General features: G+C 53.1%; 2 long non-coding RNA genes across 2 annotated transcripts; one reads left to right on the top strand and one right to left on the bottom strand.

Annotated features, from left to right (window-relative positions):
- Positions 1-5,515: 5,515 nt before the first annotated feature.
- Positions 5,516-8,256, bottom strand: LOC122213428. The gene is made up of 3 exons (XR_006199505.1): positions 7,938-8,256; positions 6,380-6,493; positions 5,516-5,786 (listed from the first exon to the last, which is right to left on the bottom strand). It is a non-coding gene; the product is annotated as an uncharacterized LOC122213428 (long non-coding RNA).
- A 95-nt stretch (positions 8,257-8,351) lies between these two features.
- Positions 8,352-15,274, top strand: LOC122213429. Its single transcript, XR_006199506.1, has 2 exons — positions 8,352-9,088; positions 14,861-15,274. It is a non-coding gene; the product is annotated as an uncharacterized LOC122213429 (long non-coding RNA).
- The last annotated feature ends 3,990 nt before the right edge of the window (positions 15,275-19,264 follow it).

The raw sequence follows: 19,264 nt of genomic DNA on the forward strand, positions 1-19,264 counted from the left end.
CCCCCTGCTTTACCTTGTGATTTTCCTTCTCAGTTTGTTGTTGCACCCAGGCATTTTATATTTTTATTTATCGTCAGCCTCCCCCATTAGGATGTAAATTCCACGAAGGCAGGGCTTTTGGTCCCTTTGTTTCCTACTGTATCCCAGGCTCCGGCCACTGCCTGGCACACATTAGGTGCTCAATAAATATTTGTTGGATGGATAGACAGATGCCAGTGGGGCAGAAGGGCCGTGTGGATGCCCACGCCTCTTCCAGGGAGTGTGGTGCGTCTCATTTGGCGGTGGCCAAGCCCAGTGTTTGTTCAGGCAGAGCGCCTTGCCTCTGCATCGAAAGGAGAGGTTCTGCTGTGGCATAAAGTGCCCCCATTACAGGCTGCCCCTGGTGACAGCCAAGTGCTGCCACTGTCCCTGGGTGCACGGAGCAGGCCTGTCACAATATTTGTTTAACAGGCGGCAGCAGGCTAAGCCAGGCTGCAAACACAGCGCTGCTAAGAGGGAGCCTCCTGCGTCCGCTGGGCTCCCTCGCGGTGCTAGGGACACGCTGCTGCCCCTGTTCCAGTGTCCGGCCTGACTGCCTGGCTGGGACGCAAGTGACCCTCACAGCCCCTGCCTCCCCATCATCCTTCTAGCCCAGGCCCATCTCTGCTCCAGCTCTGACTGCTGTTTGCCTATGCCCCTCTGGAAGACTCTCGACTCGTGGCCCCTGGCCCCCCAAGCAGCCAGCGCTGGGGTGCTCTCCCAGAACTCCCAGCTTCTGAAGGCTTCGGCAAGCACCTGCTGCCACCCAGGGTCCCTTGAGACCCCCGGGCAGGCCCCGCGTCACCTGGCAGCCTCAGACTTCCTGCCTCTTGAGACAGGACAGGGGTGGGTAGGACCCGCTCCGGAGGGGCTCCTGTAGGGCCAGGAGCTGGGAGGCTCAAATCCGGCCATTTGTCTATTTGAATGTGTCTTGCTTGTCCGTCTGCCCGCGTGTCTCACTGTCTTGTCTGGCCATCCGACTGCTCCCCTCTCTGCCTGCCTGGACATCCCTGGGGTCCCAGACCCTGTGCTGGCATCTGGACACAGACCGTCTTGTTGGGTGCCCTGGCAGCCCATTTCACAGATGAGACCCCTGCAGCCCACCGAGGTCGCCCCATGCTCACCCCAGTGTACTCCTGTGACCCTGTCCACCCAAGTCCCCATTGCTCTCATGGGGGTGGGGGCCTGCCTGCGTGACCCCTGCTCCTGTAGGGCCACGCCTCTTACACAAGCCACCTCCCACAGCCACTCCAGCCTGGCATGACTCCCTCTACCTAGTGCTCCCGCAGATCAGCGAGTCTGAAACACACAATTTAGCACTTAATTATACACTCTGCTCACTAATTATTTTGTGCCTTATCTCCTCAACTCGTGTGAGCTCCGCGAGGCAGAGCCACACTCTTGGGGCCCGGAACAGCCCTCTGAGCAGGCAGGGCTCCTCGCTGCCTGGGCTGGGGCAGACAGCCACGCCCTGAGCCTAGAACCCCACCGTGTTGGCACTTAGTGGCTGGGCAGGGGACAGAGGCTGCTCCCCCATTCACGCCGCAAATATTTATGCAGCCCTGTGGGCACAGCAATACACGGGATTTGAAGATGCCCCGTCCCCTGCCCTCCTAGAACTCCGCTGCAAGACAGGCTTAAACAACCCACCCTGGATATATGCGGGGTCTGGAATGGGGGCCTGAGCCCATCCTCTTTCCCTGCTGAGACCTCTCAGCCCGCCAAGCCCACAGTCAAACCAGTGGGGAAGGGGGCATTGATTCTGTCTCCTGACCCACCTAAAATCACCACACCATCACTCCACTATCACCACTCTGGCACCTGGATGGCAGTGGCGGCCTCCCCTGGGCCTCCAACAGTCTGTCCTCCAACAGGTGACCAGAGGAAGCATCCCTTTTCTCTCAAACACGGCTCCACATAGAACCAAGTGCCAGTCTGTGCACCTCACAGGCCTCACGCTGCTCTGCTGACGACTTTGACTTTCCCCGCTGCTCAGGCCTTTCTTGCTATCCTGACACGAGTGTGTGTGCGTGCAGAGAGATCTAGAGAGATCGAGGTACATTTAAATTTTTTAAAATGTTTTTATTTATTTTTGAGACAGAGAGACAGGGCATGAGCAGGGGAGGGGCAGAGAGAGAGGGAGACACAGAATCGAAAGCAGGCTCCAGGCTCCGAGCTGTCAGCACAGAGCCCGACGCAGGGCTGGAACTCACAGACCGTGAGATCATGACCTGAGCCGACGTCAGATGCTTCACCGACTGAGCCACTCAGGTGCCCGGATCGAGGTAGATTTAATTCGGGGAACTGGCTCACCTGATGGTGGGAGCTGGTGAAGTCTGAAATCTCTAGGGCAGACCAGCGGGCCAGAGACTCCAGGAAGGGTTGATGCTGCAGCCTGAGTCTGAAGGCCATCTGCCCACAGAATTCAGACCTTCGACTGATTGGACGAGGCCCACCCCCGTTCCGGAGGAGAATCTACTTTACTCAAAGTCTATTGACCTCAGTGTTAATCCCTTCCAAAAACATACCTTCATGACAACATCTGCACTGGTGTTCGACCACAGCGTGGCTAGCATGGCCTAGTCAAGTTGACGCATGAAGTCAACTGCCACGGAAGCCTTCCTAGTAATTAAAATAGCACCTGTGAGGGAGACCATGGCAGGCTGTTCAGACCGCAGCTTTGGGGTGAGAGCTTTTTGCCCTCAGGTGCAGAAACCTGCCCCATGGAGGTCACCCCCTTCCTGTGAGTGATTGATGTGGGGGCTCCTCCCAACGCGGGCGGCTCTAAGGGATCGGCTGACTACAGAGCTTCCTGTAAGTTTGGTTGGAGCCACGTCTCCCAGCCGGCTTGTCCCTGCCAGTCCTGCCTCCTCCTCCCCTTTCCTTTCGTGCGAACTAGAAAGTGTGTCCCCCACAAATCAGTGCGTTAAATCCTAACCCCAGGGTGATGGCCGGTGGGGGGCGGGGCCTCAGGGAGGCGATTGTGTCCAGGAGGGAGGAGCCTCAGGAACAGATTCAGCCCTTAGGAAAGGACCCCAGCGAACCCCGCCCCCTTCCCCGCCCCTTCCACCATGGGAGCACAGGGACAGAGGGGGGCCCTCTGTGAACCAGACACGGAGTCTGCTCACACCTTGACGTTGGACTTCTAGCCTCCCGAACTGTGAACTGATGAACCACTAAGACATCATCCACCAGAGCCCTCCCTCCTTAACCCCTGCGTGCTCGTCTCCATTTCAGGGTCCTCTTCCCGCTCCCCGGCTTCACTGCCCGGTGGGGTCTTTCTTCAGCTGCACTGACCTTGGCCTGGTGTTTATCTGATTTGGTTGATGTATACTGTCGGTCTCCTGCCCTGGGGCGGGGGCTCCATGGGGGCGGGGTTGTGCCCCCAGCACCCCTGACACCTGCTGCGGACCATCCACCTCCCGACCGGTGGATAAGCTTGCAGCAGCATCCACTCCAGGCTCTGGTCACCCCAGTCACAGCCAGGCCTGGGTTCCGGGAGCGGGGTGGGCTGTAAGCCTCCCGCAGGGCTGGGTTCCAGGTGCATAAGGGGGCGGCTGGGGGTGCACGGAGGGAGGCCGCTGTGTGAACCGGACTAGGGTGGGTGTGTGACGTGCAAGGAGGCACTCACTCTCCCCCCCCCCCCGGGGCCTGGGACCAGAGGACCTGAGACCCAGAGACAAGAACCTGTTAATTCAAGGCAGCGAGGCAGGTCAGGGGCAGGACTGAGACAGAACGTAGGGCTGTCTGACTCCAAGTTCCCCATCTTAAGGTGGGGAGGGGGGGTTGTGTGGCCCCAGTTGAATGCAGAGACCCCACCAGGGGCAAGCTCTGGGCTTCAAGTCGCTTTGGGGAAGGGGGCATCGAGTGGGGAGACGGAGGGTAGAATGGATTGGGCCCATGCTGTGCAGCAGCGGTGGGAGTGGGGAAGCTGGCCGTGGGATCAGAGGCCCGGGATCCCATCCACACAGGGGCCGAAGGACGCTGGGGCCGGTCTCGTTTCCAAAGGGAGTCCCATGACACTCCCCAGTCTCTTCTGCAGTGTGACCTCGTCCTTCCGCTGCCCCCATGCCTGGCCTTGAATCCGGGCTGGCCTTCCGTGGCTCCCTTGCATCCGTAGAATGTGGTGGAACAGCAGGTCCCAGGATTCTACCTCGATTCTTGGAATACTCATTCTCAGAATGCTCCTCTGGGAACCCAGCCACCATGCTGCGTCGAAGCCCAAGCCACATCCGCACCCAGCCTTCCGGTCGCCCCAGCCCAGGCTCCAGGCTGGAGAGTGAAGGGGACCCCCCCGTCCGGCCCCTGAGGTTTGAGTCACCACTAGCCTTCAACCTTCCCAGCTGAGGTCTCAGACACGAAGCACAGGCAGAACACCCCACTGGGCTCTGGCAGGCTTCCTGACCTACAGACTCCCAGTGCTGAATTAAATGGTTGCTGTTGTTTGCTACTAAGTTCCCAGTGGTTTGTTAACACAACAAAGGGTAACTCTGACCCTGCTACCCACACACCCTCCACCCCTGGGCCTGAGGGCTTCTCTGGGCCCGCTTTGAACACTCAGGGAGCCTGGAGGCCTGGAGGGCCCCGGGATGGTTGCAGGAGGGTAGCCTGTCCACACCTCCAGTGGCTGAGGCGGAGGAAAAGGCCTGCAGGATTTGGGGAGAGATTTGGGCTTTGGACTCCACCATGACCCAGGCCTGGCCTGCCCTGACTGTGTCACTTGGGCCAGCGTCCTTCCCTCCCCAAATCCCTGCACGGGGATCAGCAGGCCCAGAAGACGGGGAGCCCACCAGGCACCTGTAGGCAGCTGGGGTGACATGTTTTGTTTATGCACTGGCTGCAGCGGGTGCGGCCACCTCTGCGCAGAGGTGGGTTTAGTGGGGAGGGCAGACTGTGTCCCCAGGAGCGCAACTTCTAAGACTTTCTGCTCCTTCCAGGGAGAGAAGCGCTCCGTGTCCTACCCCTCCTTTGCTCTTGAATTCCCTTCCTCTTCTCTCCAATTCCTCCCCTGTCACCTGGACGTCCCTGCCCCGGCCTCCCGCTGCCCCCCTGGATCTTCCCTTGCCTCTGGGCCCTGTCTGCACACAGACACCATCACAGCTTAAACGCCTCACAGCTGACCCTGCTGTGTCTCTGGCTGCCACTCCTCAGACTCCTTTTCCCTCTGAGAGAAGGTCAGGGTGCCCAGTCAAGGTCACCGGTGACCTGGCCCGCCCTGCCGCTCTCCCTGCTTCGGATCCCTCCACCCCTGTGAAATTTCATGCTGCTAGAAAGCTGGCTAAGACTTGACATGGAGGTGGCAGACCCCACCTCAACCAGCGCTCAAGGTCAACAGCACCTGCAACCAACCATCGGCCATTCAGGTAGCAGGCACCCCCCGATGTGAGGTGATGAGAAGGCACCCACCTCTGTGGTGTTCTCCACCCAAACCCACAGCTCTTGTGTAATCCTGAGAAAGCCACGGACATCCCGCAGAGTAACTGAGCAGTGTTCTTCATAAGGGTCAAAGTCATGAAGGACAAGGGACGACAGAAGAGCTGTCCCAGAGTGGGGGACACGAGAAGACCAGCTGACCAGGTGCGATACGGAGCCTGGACTGGGTGTGAGTGGGTAAGCTGGGGACGTCCGAATTTCAGTCAACACTCTTGACCAACGTCTATTTCTTAGTGATGAAAAACACACCCTGGTTGTGTAGTGAGTTAACAGCAGGAGAAGCTGCGGGAGGGTATTTGAGAACTCCATTTCATCTTTGCGATTCTTCGGCGAATCTAAAATAATTTCAAGATGAAACATTAAAAAACTTCAGACGCCTGAAAATTCTGTATTGTGTCTCTTATTAAAACTGTCATGCGCGCTCAGTGTAATGATTCCAATCAGAGGAGAGGCACGGCCACGACCCTCCCCTGCAGGGGGGAGCCCGGTCTGACGTCCGTCCCTCCGGCTTTCGTGCACACGTTAACGTATATTATTCTCATTACTTTGTTTTCATCACAAGGGGGATTTAAAGCACGCTCTGTCCTGCCACCTGTGTTTTCGCCTGTTACTCCCCCGGGACGTCTGCCAGGTCAGGACGGGCGCTCACGGTCACGGATGCAAACCCACACTGCCAATGGACTTCTCCGTGAGTTTGTAATTTCTGTGCTCGGCCCCTCGTCAGCGCCGATTAGACAGACCCCGTGTTTACCTAGTGACGTGCTCGTTCCAGGAGTGAAAGAAAGTGCCAGCATTATTTTGGCCTAAGCGCACGCCTGTCTCAAATTCAGTCCACATGTCCCTTGCAGGGAACTTCTTCAGCTCCTTGGTCGTTTTGTTGGGGTTAGTTTCATTAAAACCCGAGACCGGAATCCGCAGATCCACTTACCCCGGCAGTGCGCTGAAGGAGCATGAAGCTGTGTGCGTGTGTCCCCTGCTCTGTGGGTCTCCCGTCTCCTGCGGCATCTGGGGCTTGCAGGGCCACAGGAAGGTGATATGTCACCTTTCGTCAGATGTAGGGAGAGGCTGGTTATAGTCCTTTTTTTTTTTTTTTTTTTTAAGAAGCATCCATTCAAAATACAAGTTCTAGCATTCTCTTCTCACACCCTGTAGGTATGCATAGAAGTTCTAGCTTATTTCTGCAGCTATCTGCTACGGCTTGACCTGCACCGAGTTTGGTGCTCCATTTGGGGGATGCCTGACCCCAACTTTGACCAGGCTAAAGTGTCCTCTAGCTTCTAGGTAACGGCTTGCTCCCCCAGGAGGCCGCGCCTGGTCTCCCAGGCCGCGCCCCTCCCAGTCTGGTCCCATAGCCACCACCCTCCCTTAGGACAAGGCGGTGACCAGAATAGAGGTCAGAGGGCGTGAGGGAAAGGCCCTGGTCCCTATGCCTACACTGCCGGGCACAAGGCTTGTGCCAAAGGAACGGAGGAAGAGTTTAAATGTGCAGGGAAGGCAGAGGTGGTGGTCCCCGGGGAAGAGAGGAGTGACACAGGTCGGGCAAGGGGGAGTCCGGGGTTGGCTTGGGCACATGTCCCAGACCCTGCGATGAGGCCAGCCCCATGTCAGTGAGGCCCCCCCCCCCTCCACCCCCGGAGCTGGAACGCTGGAACCTCTGTACGTGTTGCTCCTCTCTCCTCTACCCTACAGACACCAGGCACATGACCCTACACCAGCCGTGTGGCCATGCAGCTCAAATCCGTCCCTCTCCATTCCTCTCTGCCCCCACCTGCAGTGTCCCCTCTGGACTTTCCTACAGATCTCACACCACTTGCCTGCCTGGGTTCTTCCATGGCTCCCACTGCATTTGGAATAAAGCGAAATCCTGACCAGGCACGAGGCTCACCTGCTGATCCCATTTTCACCTCGGCCCTGCCGTTCTCCCCTCATTTGTTCCTTGTGCCCTGGTCTCTGCTCGAACCATCTTTGTCCCCAGGACCCTGACATGTGCGTGGAACCTCCCCACCTCTGCCACATCCACCCTTGCTCGAAGGTCATCTCCTCAGGCCACCGCCCCCCAAACTAGGTCAAGGCCTCCTGTGTTATAAGCATGATGTGTTCGTTTTCCACTAAATTGTGGATGTCACCGGGCAGGGCAAGTCGCTTTCCTCCCACAGCTGTGTCTCCAAGCATCCAGTGAGTATTCATTCAAGGCACACATAAGTGAACAGACGGGGTGTAGTGAGCAGCTGGCTGGTGACACCTAGGCAAGGCCCTGCTTTTGGGCTGAAGGTGGCCTCTGCAGTTGGGGACGCCCTCGGAGGTCCAGGGTGGGCTGGGGGGGGTGGTGGCAAGTGTGTCCCGAGAGCATGACAGTGTCCCGGGTTTCCCTCCCCTGGGGGGCGGCTCCCTTTGTGTCTCCAGCCCTGGCCAGGGGGCCAAGGGAAGGCCCACCGCCTCCCTGCCTTCCGCTCACGTGTGTGCGTCCAGGAGTAGGGCAGCCCTACCTGTATGCCTGCGTGGATCAGCCCCGCTGTGGCGGGCGGTGAGCTTTGCGTCTGTCTGGATCTGCGTGGGGCGGGGGCGGGGGTGTTTGTGTGTGAGCGTGTGATTGTTTTGGTTCGCTTTGACGGGCGTGGGTGTGATCCTACAGGGGGGCCGCCGGGTGCCTCTGTGGGGGCGCGTCTGTGCTCATCTGAGCCTGCCTGCCGTGGGGCGGGTGTGTCCCCAAGCGCCGGCGGGGCTGGGTGGGGGTGGTTTGTGCGCCCCTCGAGCGTCTGGATATTCTGGGACCCCTGCCAGGGGGCCCACCGGACCCTGCCCTGCCCCGCCATCTTCCTCTTCTCTGCAGTTCCCGTCACCTAGCAACCGGGGGACTCCAGTCGGCCGGTGGGGGCGGGGGGGGGGGGGTCTCAAAGACAAAGACAGTGTCTCTGGAAGGAAGGGCTGTGCTGGGAGGAGGAGGGTCTCTAGACTCTGCTCAGAGTGGAGCCTTGGGCTGGCCCGAGGGCTGCCTCCACCAGCTCATCCCCGTCACCAGAGAGCCCTCTCTTGGTGGCCCCTCCCCCCTCCCCCTTCCTCCTGGGGCTGGCACAGCCGCTGGTCCCACACGCCGCCCCCACCCTCCAGGGAGCCTTGTGTGGGCCTCTGCTGGGCGGGACGTGAGGACAAGATGGGCACGGACGCCGGGCACACGGTCTGGTGGCTCTCGGCTCCACAGACTGAGGCCCGGCACTGAGCGTGTGCTGGTGAGTGCAAGCCCACTCAGGAGCTGGGCAAGTGGCTCTGGACGCAGACAGGCAGACATCCATAGCCGCTCCTCCGGGGATGTGCTTCCCTTTCCCAGAAGCCAGAGGCAGAGGGCATTCACCTGCGGCTTCGGGGTGAAGGCCTGGTGATCCTGGGGGACAGGAAAAAGAAGAGCTCCCCATGCCTCCCAGTGGCTCTCAAGGTCCCGTGAGACCCGCTCTCTTCCGGGGATGCCAGCCTCCTCTCTGGTGCGCTCCATTCCCTCGCTCCAGCCACGACGGCTGACAGGCCACACCGATGCTTCCTCAGGGCCTTTGCACGGCTCTTCCCTTTGCCTGCACATGCTTCCTCCAGGGCTCCATGGAGCTCGCTCCACCATTCCGGGTCTCGCTCAGCCGCAACGGCTTTGGTAAGGCCTGCCCATCTAAGGCGGCTCCCCTCCCAACAACCTGCATCCTACCCCTACTTTATTCTACCTAGTGCTTCTCCCTCTCAAAGATGACCCTATTTACTAAGCTAGTGATAAAATAAAAATTATTCATAAATAATAATAATAAAGGGCAAGGCAGTTTTATTTAGCACTTACTAGGTGCCAAACATGCACTGTTCAAGCCCTTGATGCATTTTAACTCTGTTACCCAAGGAGTAACTGTGTGACATAGGAGAAGTTATCATCTCCTCTTTATCCCTGAGGACACTGAGGCAGAGGGAGCATGGCCACAAAGGGGCTGTCCTTTTGGTTTGCTGTTGCGTCCTTGGCACCTGTGCATGGGAGGGGCCCAGGGAATATTCTAGGGAGAAAAGATCGTGGCAGAGGAATACAGGGCCTCCCACCCCCCGGGGAAGGGGCCCACCGCCTCTCTGCCTAAGGCTGTTGGTGTAGCATTGCTGGTGAGGGTCTCTAGCTGCTTCATGGATCAGACCTTGAAGAGAGACTGCCAACCTCTGGCTTTGGAGATGGGACCACACAGAAGCCTCCTCATCTTGCTCCGCTGAAAACAGTTGGACCCTGGAGAGAGCACTCAGTCGTGCACTCAAGAGAAAAAGGATCAGACCCCCGCTTTCTCCAACGTTGGTTTCGGGTGGTGCAGAGAAAGCTGACCAAGCCCCCGTCCTCAAAGGGCTCGCCGTCTCAGGAAGACAGAAGGTTGGCCGGCCATCTGGATTGCGGTGGTATCCACCGGGGATCTTGTCTTTTATCCACAGTTGGCAGCGTCCTGTACGGGACGTGGGTAGAGCCAGATTCCAGGGTGTGCGTGGGTCTGTCGCAGGCAGCCCGTCTCTGCCTGATAATCAAAACTGTAGCATGCGACAGAGACACACGGCAACATTGATCTCAGGTTGGTGATGCCTGAAGATACAATGTTCATGGAAGTCTTTGGCCTCCTGCTTACGATAAAAGTTAACATTGTGGTACTTGTGTGGCCCACAGCTTGCTCTCAGCATGCTGAACAAACCACCAAGCCACCCATCTCCCATTGTGAGTCCTGGCCAGGGAGGGCTTGCAGAGGAGGTGACATTCGCTCTGCATGTGCAGGGACAAGACCTCGGACACAGCTGAGATCCCCATGGATCCCTTGACCATCTCTGAGCACCCGTTCCCCGGCTCCCTTGGGCTTTGCATTCTAGCAGCCTCACTCGTCACCCTTCTTGTGAAGGTTTCTCTAGAGCCACTGGAGCTGTTCTGCCACTTTGGGCGAGAGTGACAAAGGCCCCCAGGTGGCCCTCAGCCAATGGCGATGGGTGCGGTAGTAGGAAAGCCTGGCTCCCTTGCTTCTGGCGTAGCAGACACTGGAGCCCTGGCTCTACACTTTGCTTGCTTCCTCACCTGCTATGTTTCATGCTCCCCATGCCCTTACTCATGTGCTTAAATGCTTTTTCCAATGGGGCGCCTGCGTGGCTCAGTCGGTGAAGCATCCGACTTCGGCTCAGGTCATGACCTCACACTTCACGGGTTCGAGCCCCACTGTGCTGTGTGACAGCTGACAGCTCAGAGCCTGGAGCCTGCTTCTGATTCTCTCTCTCTCTCTCTCTCTCTCTCTCTCTGCCCCTTCTCTACTTGTGCTCTGTCTCTCTCTCTCAAAAATAAACAAACATCAAAAACAAAACAAAACAAAAAAACGCTTCCTCAGAATCTGACCAGAGACAGACAGGGGAAGGGCGTGGGGAATAGCATTCTGAGCAGAAGGAGAACAGAAGTGAGGCAAGGAGAGGACGTGGAATTGCCTTGGAGGGGGCACAAGGGGTGGCAGGAAATGAAGCTAGATGGGGAGGGATGTCCCTGAGTTCCCAGCAGAAGGGTGAAGGGCACACAGGAACCTTCATGGTCCCATGCAAGGGGAGTGGTGCCATCAGATTTGTGCTTTTCCAGAGTTCCCACCCCGGTGCAGGCTGTGTGCACACACACCATGTCAGGATTATTCGGGCAACGTACCCCTTTCCCTCCCGAGCAGAAAAGGATTTACTACGAGGAGGGAGGGGCTTACAAATCATCAGAAGGGCTAGAGGATCAACAGCTAGGGATCTCGTGGGTACTGACAGCTTTCTGAGAATTGGGGGGTTGCTGTTGTATCTCAGGTTGGGAAATTGCAGAAAATTGCTGAAGATGCCAAATGCTTTTTTTTTTTTTTTGGTACTCAGTATTTATGGAATGAATAAGTGAATACACACATGCTTTCATATACATCTGTGCCACACGAACCAATTTTTTCCAACTTAATAGTGTTTCATTACAGATTGACAAAATAATAACACAAAGAGCATCTTCATGGCTAAGTTTTTTTTTTAACCTGAATACAAATCTTGGGGCTCTCCTGATTGTTATCTATACGAATACATGTGGATGCAGTCAAAGTACAGAAAGTGATTTTGCACTTTAATCTTTTCTTAACTTTTTGTTTCGAAATATATCTAGAGAAGAGAGTTGCTACCGTCCTATAAAGAGATCCCTGGTACTCCTCACTCAGTTTCCCCAATGGCAACATCTTCTATGACTACAGTATATTACACCCAGAAATTGACATTGCGAGGTTGCTTGTGCCTAGTTTTACTTCCTTTATCACAAGTCCATTCGTGTAAGTCCACAGTGATTGAGATACAGAACCGTCCCTTGCCACAAAGATCCCCCTCATGCTGTCCCTTATGGTTGTAACCACCCACTCCCTCCACGATTTTTAACCCTGGCAACCACTAATTTGATCCCTGTCTCCAGTTTTGTCACCTCACACATTTTATCGAAATGGCATTCCCTAGCATGTGAACTTTTGAGATTGGCTTTCCCCACCCAGCCCAATGCCCTTGAAATCCTCCCGAGCTGTCACAGGTATTAATGGTTTGTTCCTTTTTATTGCTGGTCCCGGTATGCCACAGTTTGCTTAAACATTCACCTGTGCTGGTCGTAGGACGTTTGGATTCTTTCCACGTTGGGGCGATTATAAATAAGGCTCCTATGAACAACTATGTGCAACTTTTTGTGTGGACATAAGATGTATTTTCTCTGGGATAAATGCGCAGGGGTATGATGGCTGGGTCGTACAATATATGTACCTTCAATTTTATAAAAAACTGCCCACCTGTTCCCAGAGTGGTCGTCCAGCAACTGGTGAGCGTCTTACTGTTCCACACCCTCTCCAGTGTTTGGTATTGTCATTATATTTTGTCATGTGTTCACTTTCAACCTACCTATATCATTAAATTAGAAGTGAATTTCTTACAGACAGCACACAGTTTTGCTGTGGTGGTGGGTGTTTTGTCCACTGTGCCTGTCTCTGTCTTTTAGTTGGTATATTAGACCATTTATATTTAATATTATTGTTTATATGTTAGAGCTTAAGTCTATCATTTTATTTTTTTGTCTTTGTTTATTCTTCCTGTTTTTAATGTTTTCTTTTTTCTTTAAATATTTTTCTTTTTCTTTTATTTTAGGAAGAGAGGGAGAGGATGAGAGGGGGAGAGAGGCAGAGAGAGAGAGAGAGAGAGAGAGAATCTTAAGTTGGTTCCGCACTCGGCACAGAGCCTGACATGGGGTTCGATCCCACGATTCTGGAATCGTGACCTGAACCAAAATCAAGATTCAGACACTCAACTGACTGAGCCACCCAGGTGTCCCTCTCCGTTTTCTTTTTTCTGCCTTCTTGTGGGTTACTTGAACCTTAAAAAAAATTCCACTTGGTTTATATGTAGCGCTTTTCAGTGTATCTGTGTATACAGGCATTTTAGTGATATTCCAGGTATTATACTACGCCTACATAACTTATCAGTTTACTAATGCTGCCATTTTCTTAGTGGGACTTAAATCCCATTACGTCCCTTTAGTCTTCCAATTTCTAATATGATTCTCTCACATATGTCCTCAGCATATATTGGGAATCACGTCGGATAGTGTTATGATTTTTCTTTCAATTGTCAAGCACAACTTAGAAGACGAAAGAGGAGATAAAGTCTATTGTATTTCTTTTTATTTTTGCTTACTATGCTCTTTCTTTCTGACTGATGTTCCAAGAGTCCTTTCTTTTATCATTTTTTTCCTTTCAGTTTAGAGAACTTCCTTTAATCATTCCTTTTGGGTGGGTCTGATGGTGACAAATTCTCTTAGTTTTCTTTCTTCTGAACATGTCTTGATTTCTTCTTCATTCCTGAAGGATATTTTCACTGGATATAAGATTCCGGGTTGACATTTCTTTCAGCACGTGAAAAATGTTCTGCCATTTCCTACTCGTCTCCATGGTTTCTGATGAGGAATCTGCTGACATTCAAATTGTTCTCTCCTTCTACATAAGATGTCATTTCTCTTTCACTGCTCTCAAGGTTTTTTCTTTGTCTTCAGTTCTCAGAAGTTTTAATATGTATGCCATGTCTTGGCATAGATTTCTTTTGGTTTATCCTGTTTCGGGTTTGCTCAGCTTCCTGAATCTGTAGGTTTTTGTCTTTTGCCAAATTTGAGAATTTTTAAACCATTGTTTCTTTGACAACTTTTTCAGTTCTGCCTTGGTTTTCTTTTTCTTCCTGGGACTCTGATCACACAAATGTTAGATCTTCTGTTATAGCCCCTTACTTAGGTCCTTGAATTTCTGTTCATTTTCTTAAGTCTATTTTTTTTCTCTGTTGCTCAGATTGAGTAATTCCTATTGTTTTAGCTGTAAGTTCACTGATTCTTTCCTTTGTCCCCTCTGTTCTGGTGAGCCCATCCATTGAGTTTTAAATATGGTTATTGCAGTTTTCAGTTCTAAAATTTGCTTGGTGCTTCTTTAAAGCTTTTATTTTTTGCTGAGACTTTCTATTTTTCTCATATTTTCCAATTGTGCTCATTGTGGAAACATTTTCATATGGTTGATTTAAAATCTTTGTGAGATCATTCTAACATCTATATCTTCTGGTTTCTTTTTTTTTAAAGTTTATTTTATTGATTTTGAGAGGGAGAGAGAGCAAGGGAGGAGCAGAGAGAGAGGGAGAGAGAGAGAATCCCAAGCAGGTTCCACACCATCAGCATGGAGCCTGACGTGGGGGGCTCAAACCCATGAACACGTGAGATCATGACCTGAGCCAAAACCAAGAGTCGACTGTTTAACCTACTGACCCCCCAGGCGCCCGTCCTCTGATTGGTTTCTGTTGGTGACTTCTTCTCATCCAAGTTGACATTTTTCCCAGATCTTGGTATAAAGAGGGACTTGCGATCGAAACCTGTATGTTTGGGGACATATGCTATGAGATTCTGAGCTCTATTTAAAACTTCTGTCTCCACTGGCCTCCTCTGACGTCGTTCTGGTGGGGCTGGTGGGGTGTCACCTCTTTGTTGCTAGATGAGGGTGGACATCTAGTACTCCCACCAGGCTCCCTTTGATATTAGGGGGAGGGGGGCTCTTATTACAGCTGGCAGGGCTGGGCTTCTCCTCTGCTGATGCAACCCTTGCTGGGAGGAACACCTTGTTACTGACCCATTGTGGCCTCCGCTGACATTTCAGCGTGGGTGCCTTGTGGATGTCGGGCTATGCTCAAAGTACCAAGCTCCCAGTTACCTTCTGATGCCTCCCCAGTGAGGAGAAGGGCACCTCATCACAGCTAGGTGAGGGTGGAAATCCGGCCTCTGCTGGCCAGAGTGGAGGTGAGACCTCATTTCTTTCTGTGTTATTTGATGGTGCAGTCCAGCTTTTGTCTGAAAGTTTTCTGGGTTACCTCTTTCCAGGTTGTTGGACCAGGGGGAGCGGATTTCTCTCGGAGATTTTTCCTGACCCGATTGGTATTTCTCGATCACCGGCTTCTCCAGCATCTGGACTGGGATATGTGAGAAGTAGAGAAGACTCAGGGAACTCACCAACATTCCTCGGGCCCCAAGATCCTTAGTGGGTCTGCTTTCTTCCCTCCATGTTTCAAAGGTTATATATAACGTCCATGACTGTTAGCAGTCCTCAGTGGGAAGAATGGAAAAGTACTTCCATCCCGGCTCTCGGTGTGTGAAAGTCCTCAAGGTCAGGGACTTTTGCAATTGCCCAGGGGTTCCCTCAAGATTCTGATTTCTGCATGACTCCTGTTCATACTGAGTTTCTGCTCTAATTGTTCACTTCTTATGCCAAAATATTCTTGTGAAAATTTTGAATACAATATACCTTGTGTCATACCCCTGGGGTGCATAGAACAGAACTGAGCTCTCTTGAAAGGTCCCTTGAATCCCAAAGGCAGAGCAGGGGCAAGGGGGTAGCCAGGAGGGGACAAGCCAGTCCTTGGATTCGTGGGCTCCCACATCTAAGGGACACTAACTCCATCCACTCACTGATTGTCCTCTCACACCTTTGGGTTTGTCCTTTTGCCAAATTTCTCAAAGACACTTTACTCCACCCAGGCCAGTTTCCATCCTCTCCCACCCTGCCATTCTCATGCTCATTTCTACACCACTGGCTCAGCCATTCTGCTCTCCTGGAAAGCCCTTCCTCCTCTTCTATGCCCAGAGGCTACACAACTCCTGGGCCACCTGCACCTGCCCAGACCTCCTTCCCACAGAGCCTGCAGGTCTCAGGACATTTCAAACCATCACAGAGTAACAAGCATGGGGACTGCCATGGGGTCTCTGGCCGGCCTTGCTGGAGTCCTGTTGGGCTCACACTTAACTTACATGAATTCAATGTTCCTTTAGAGAAGGAGAGATCTGTTTCTTTACCTCTTGGGCTTTTTCTTGGTCTTATTAGATCTCTAACGTTCCAGGGAAGGGAAGACCATACCCCCAAAGCAGATAGAAACACAATGAGTTCATTAAGAAGGAGTTCATTTAGAATTAAGAATTTCTAACAGTCCCAGACCCTACGGTTTAAGGGATTTTTTTCTCCCTGGGTAAAATTGGGTAAAATGAGACTTTATCACATATGGTTTCACTTAGAATTTCCTTCTTATTTTACATATGCAAATAGTGAGGTTCTTTGAGGTAAGAGACTCCCAGCAGTAAGCCATGATGAGCATAGCCAATGAACATTCAGCTCAGGATACATATGACAGCTTTATGGTTGCTTTGCTATTCTGGAGTCCAAGGCGGCTGCTCTAGCTCCAGCCATCACATCTGCATTCCAGCCAGTGGGAAGAGGAAAACTGACCCTTCATTTTAAGAACACAACTCACAGTTGCACACGTCATTTCTGCTCACGCTTTAGTAGCCAGCATGTAGACACATGGCCACAGCTAGCTGCAGGGAATGCTGGGAAATGTAATATTTATTCTGGGAAGCCCTGTATCCGGCTAAAAGTCTAGAGTTCTATTTCCATGAGAGAGAGAAGTTAAGAGTGGATACTGGGGGACAACAAACGGTTTCTGCCCCATCTCCTGATACGTGTGGCGAGTGCCTCACTGGCCATGTGTTGTGTGGTGACTCAGTGCAGAACACGCTGAGCACCTGCTCCATACGAGGCTTTGACTTCAGCCCCATGGGAAATACAAATATGCGTCAAGGTCAGAAAAGGGGAAGAGCAACATTTATTGAAGAATTGCCGTATTCTTTTTTTTTTTTAAGTTTATTTATTTTGAGAGAGAGAGAAAGCATGAACAGAAGAGGGGCAGAGAGAGAGAGAGAGAGAGAGAGAGAGAGAGAGAGAATTGCCAGCAGGCTCAACACTGTCAGTGCAGAGCCCAATGCGGGACTCAAGTTCATGAGCCCTGAGATCAGGGCTGGTCGGAGTAAGCACTTGGGCTGTGATCATGGTCTCAGCCAGGGCCAGCTGGGATGGCCCTGCAGAGTGGCCCTGGTCTCCTAATTAGGGGCCAGGACCTTGGACCCCTCATCAGCCAGCTCCCGGATGTGGGATGCCTGTCCCCCATCCCCCCTCCTTTCTGGGAGGGGCATGATCTTGGGGAAAAGCGGCTGCCACCCTCTGAGGACAATTCCCAGGGACCCGGCCACCAGCCGTCCACCTTCAACACCTCCAGCCCCTGGGGGAACGAGTGCTTTGGTCCAGAAGTGGGGATCTGGGCTGCACAGGACAGTGTCCCCTACATACTGATGTATTCAAGGTCATATAGCATGCTGGTTCAAAGCTGAGATTCCAATTTAGTTCTGTCTCCAACATTCATGTTCTTCCTTAGGTCTCTTGCTGCCTCCCGGGGCAGTCATGGCAGGGAAAGGGTCTGGGTGCGGGATTCTCCCTGGCATGTTCTCCTGAGGGAGGACTAAGACGAGGCTCTCACTGCTCCTAAGACCCTAGATGACTCCACCCTCATGTCCCATACTCCCCCACGCTGTCATATGCCCAGCCACACCACCCTCCATACGGTGCCTTGGACATCCCACGCTCACTCTAGCCTTAAGGATGTCACTAGCTGTCCCCTCCACCAGGACCATGCCTCCTCCAAACTTTCACATGCCTGGCTGCCCCAGGTCATTAGGATCCCAGCTCAAATGTCACCTTCTCTGACCACTCTATCTCAAGTCACCTCCTGCCCCAGCCCCTCTCTATCCAGCCACTTGTGTTATTCTAGCATTTACGATTCTCTAAAATGATCTTCTTTTACTGGGTTACATGAGTATATTCTGTTTCCCCTAGAATGTGAGCTCTGTGAAGGCACAGATTTTTCTCTCTCATTCACCGTTGTCTCCCCACCACCCAGCCCAGTGTCGGGGACATAGTAGGTGCTCAATAAATGCGAGTCAGGTTATGGAGAATGAATACACGAGTGCAAAAGGTACAAATAACCCTCATCGAGGCCTGCAAGGGACTGCCTGGAGCTGGGGGTGTTTGAGGAGAGCGTAGTCTTTCCTTACAGCTGCTCTAAAAAGGTGGGGGGCAGTGTTGACCTTACGGAGCACGTCAACCCCTATCTCGCTTATCCCAACTATACGCAAGAGCATGGTGCAGCCTGCCCGCCTCCTAGCGAAAGTGTCAGAGTCTTTTTCGGAAAGTGTGTGCAGTGGGGAGAACACAGTTGCCAAAGACAAGCTGACGTAGGTTCAAATCCTGACGCCAGTCCCTCTCTCCACACACCTCCCCCCGACCTCCTGGAACCCCTGTGTCTGCGTCTGTAAGTGGTTTTGATCATAAGAGCAGCTCCCTGTGGTGCCGATGAAGCGAAATGGACCACGTGGGGTGCCTTCGTTTCCTCTGGCTGCCAGGACAGAATACATAGGCTGGGTGGCTGAAACATCAGAGGTGTATTGCCTCACTGTCCTGGAGGCTGGAAGTTAAGGATCAGAGTGTCAGAAGCATTGGTTCATTGGAGGCCTCGCCTTTTGGCTTATAGATGGCCGCCTTCTCCCTGTACGTCCACCTGGTCTTTCCTCTGTGCACATCTGTGCCCAAATTTCCTCTTTTATAAGATTACGAGTCACACTGGATGCTGCTCACCCAAATGATCTCATGTCAATGTAATTACCTCTGTAAAAGCCCTGCCTCCAAGTGCAGCCACATTCTGAGGCGCTAGGGGTGAGGACTTGGGGGGGGGGGGGCTGGATTCAATTCATGAAATGGGAGGGCGGGCCCTCTCCAAGGTTAAGAGGGACCCTGGCAGGTCTAGTCACCTTGTTTTTATTTTTATTTTCTTTTAGGATCTTGGCATATTCAAGAATGCTGGCATGCCTCAAGGGTTTAAACAACTAGTCTATATTTTAAACGGTTACTTTAACAAATTAGCACTTCACGTGCACACTTCACACATAGGACGCACCACGGTTGTGCTAATAACAAGATAATTCCAACATTTGAAATAAAACATCCATTCGGTGCATTGCAGATCATCTGGTGTGGCCACAGGACACGATCTATAAGTTTGGCAATGAGCAGTTTTATTCTTTGAATCTTGTCACACGTCTCAGATTTAGGGTTGGGATAGTCTAAACTTCCGGTTCCCGGAGTCCGGGTGGCCAGCCCTCTGCGACCAGCCCTGCCAGGCACGTAGCTGGGCATTACTGCCTAGACAGGAGACTTGTCCCTGTGCCTCCTTCCCTGCAGGCTGCAAAGCCTCTGCTTGGGCTGGTGGCCCCTCGGCCAGGAAAGCCGCGCGGCGAGTGGGAGGGGAGCCAGGCACCGCTTGGGTAGCATCGCCATGGCAACGCTCTCCCTCCTCCGCTCCTCGCTGAGACCCGGGCATCTGTGGCCATGGAGACTGGTCGCACCAC

This window comes from Panthera leo, chromosome A2, assembly GCF_018350215.1.
Source record: "Panthera leo isolate Ple1 chromosome A2, P.leo_Ple1_pat1.1, whole genome shotgun sequence".
Lineage (NCBI taxonomy): Eukaryota > Metazoa > Chordata > Mammalia > Carnivora > Felidae > Panthera > Panthera leo.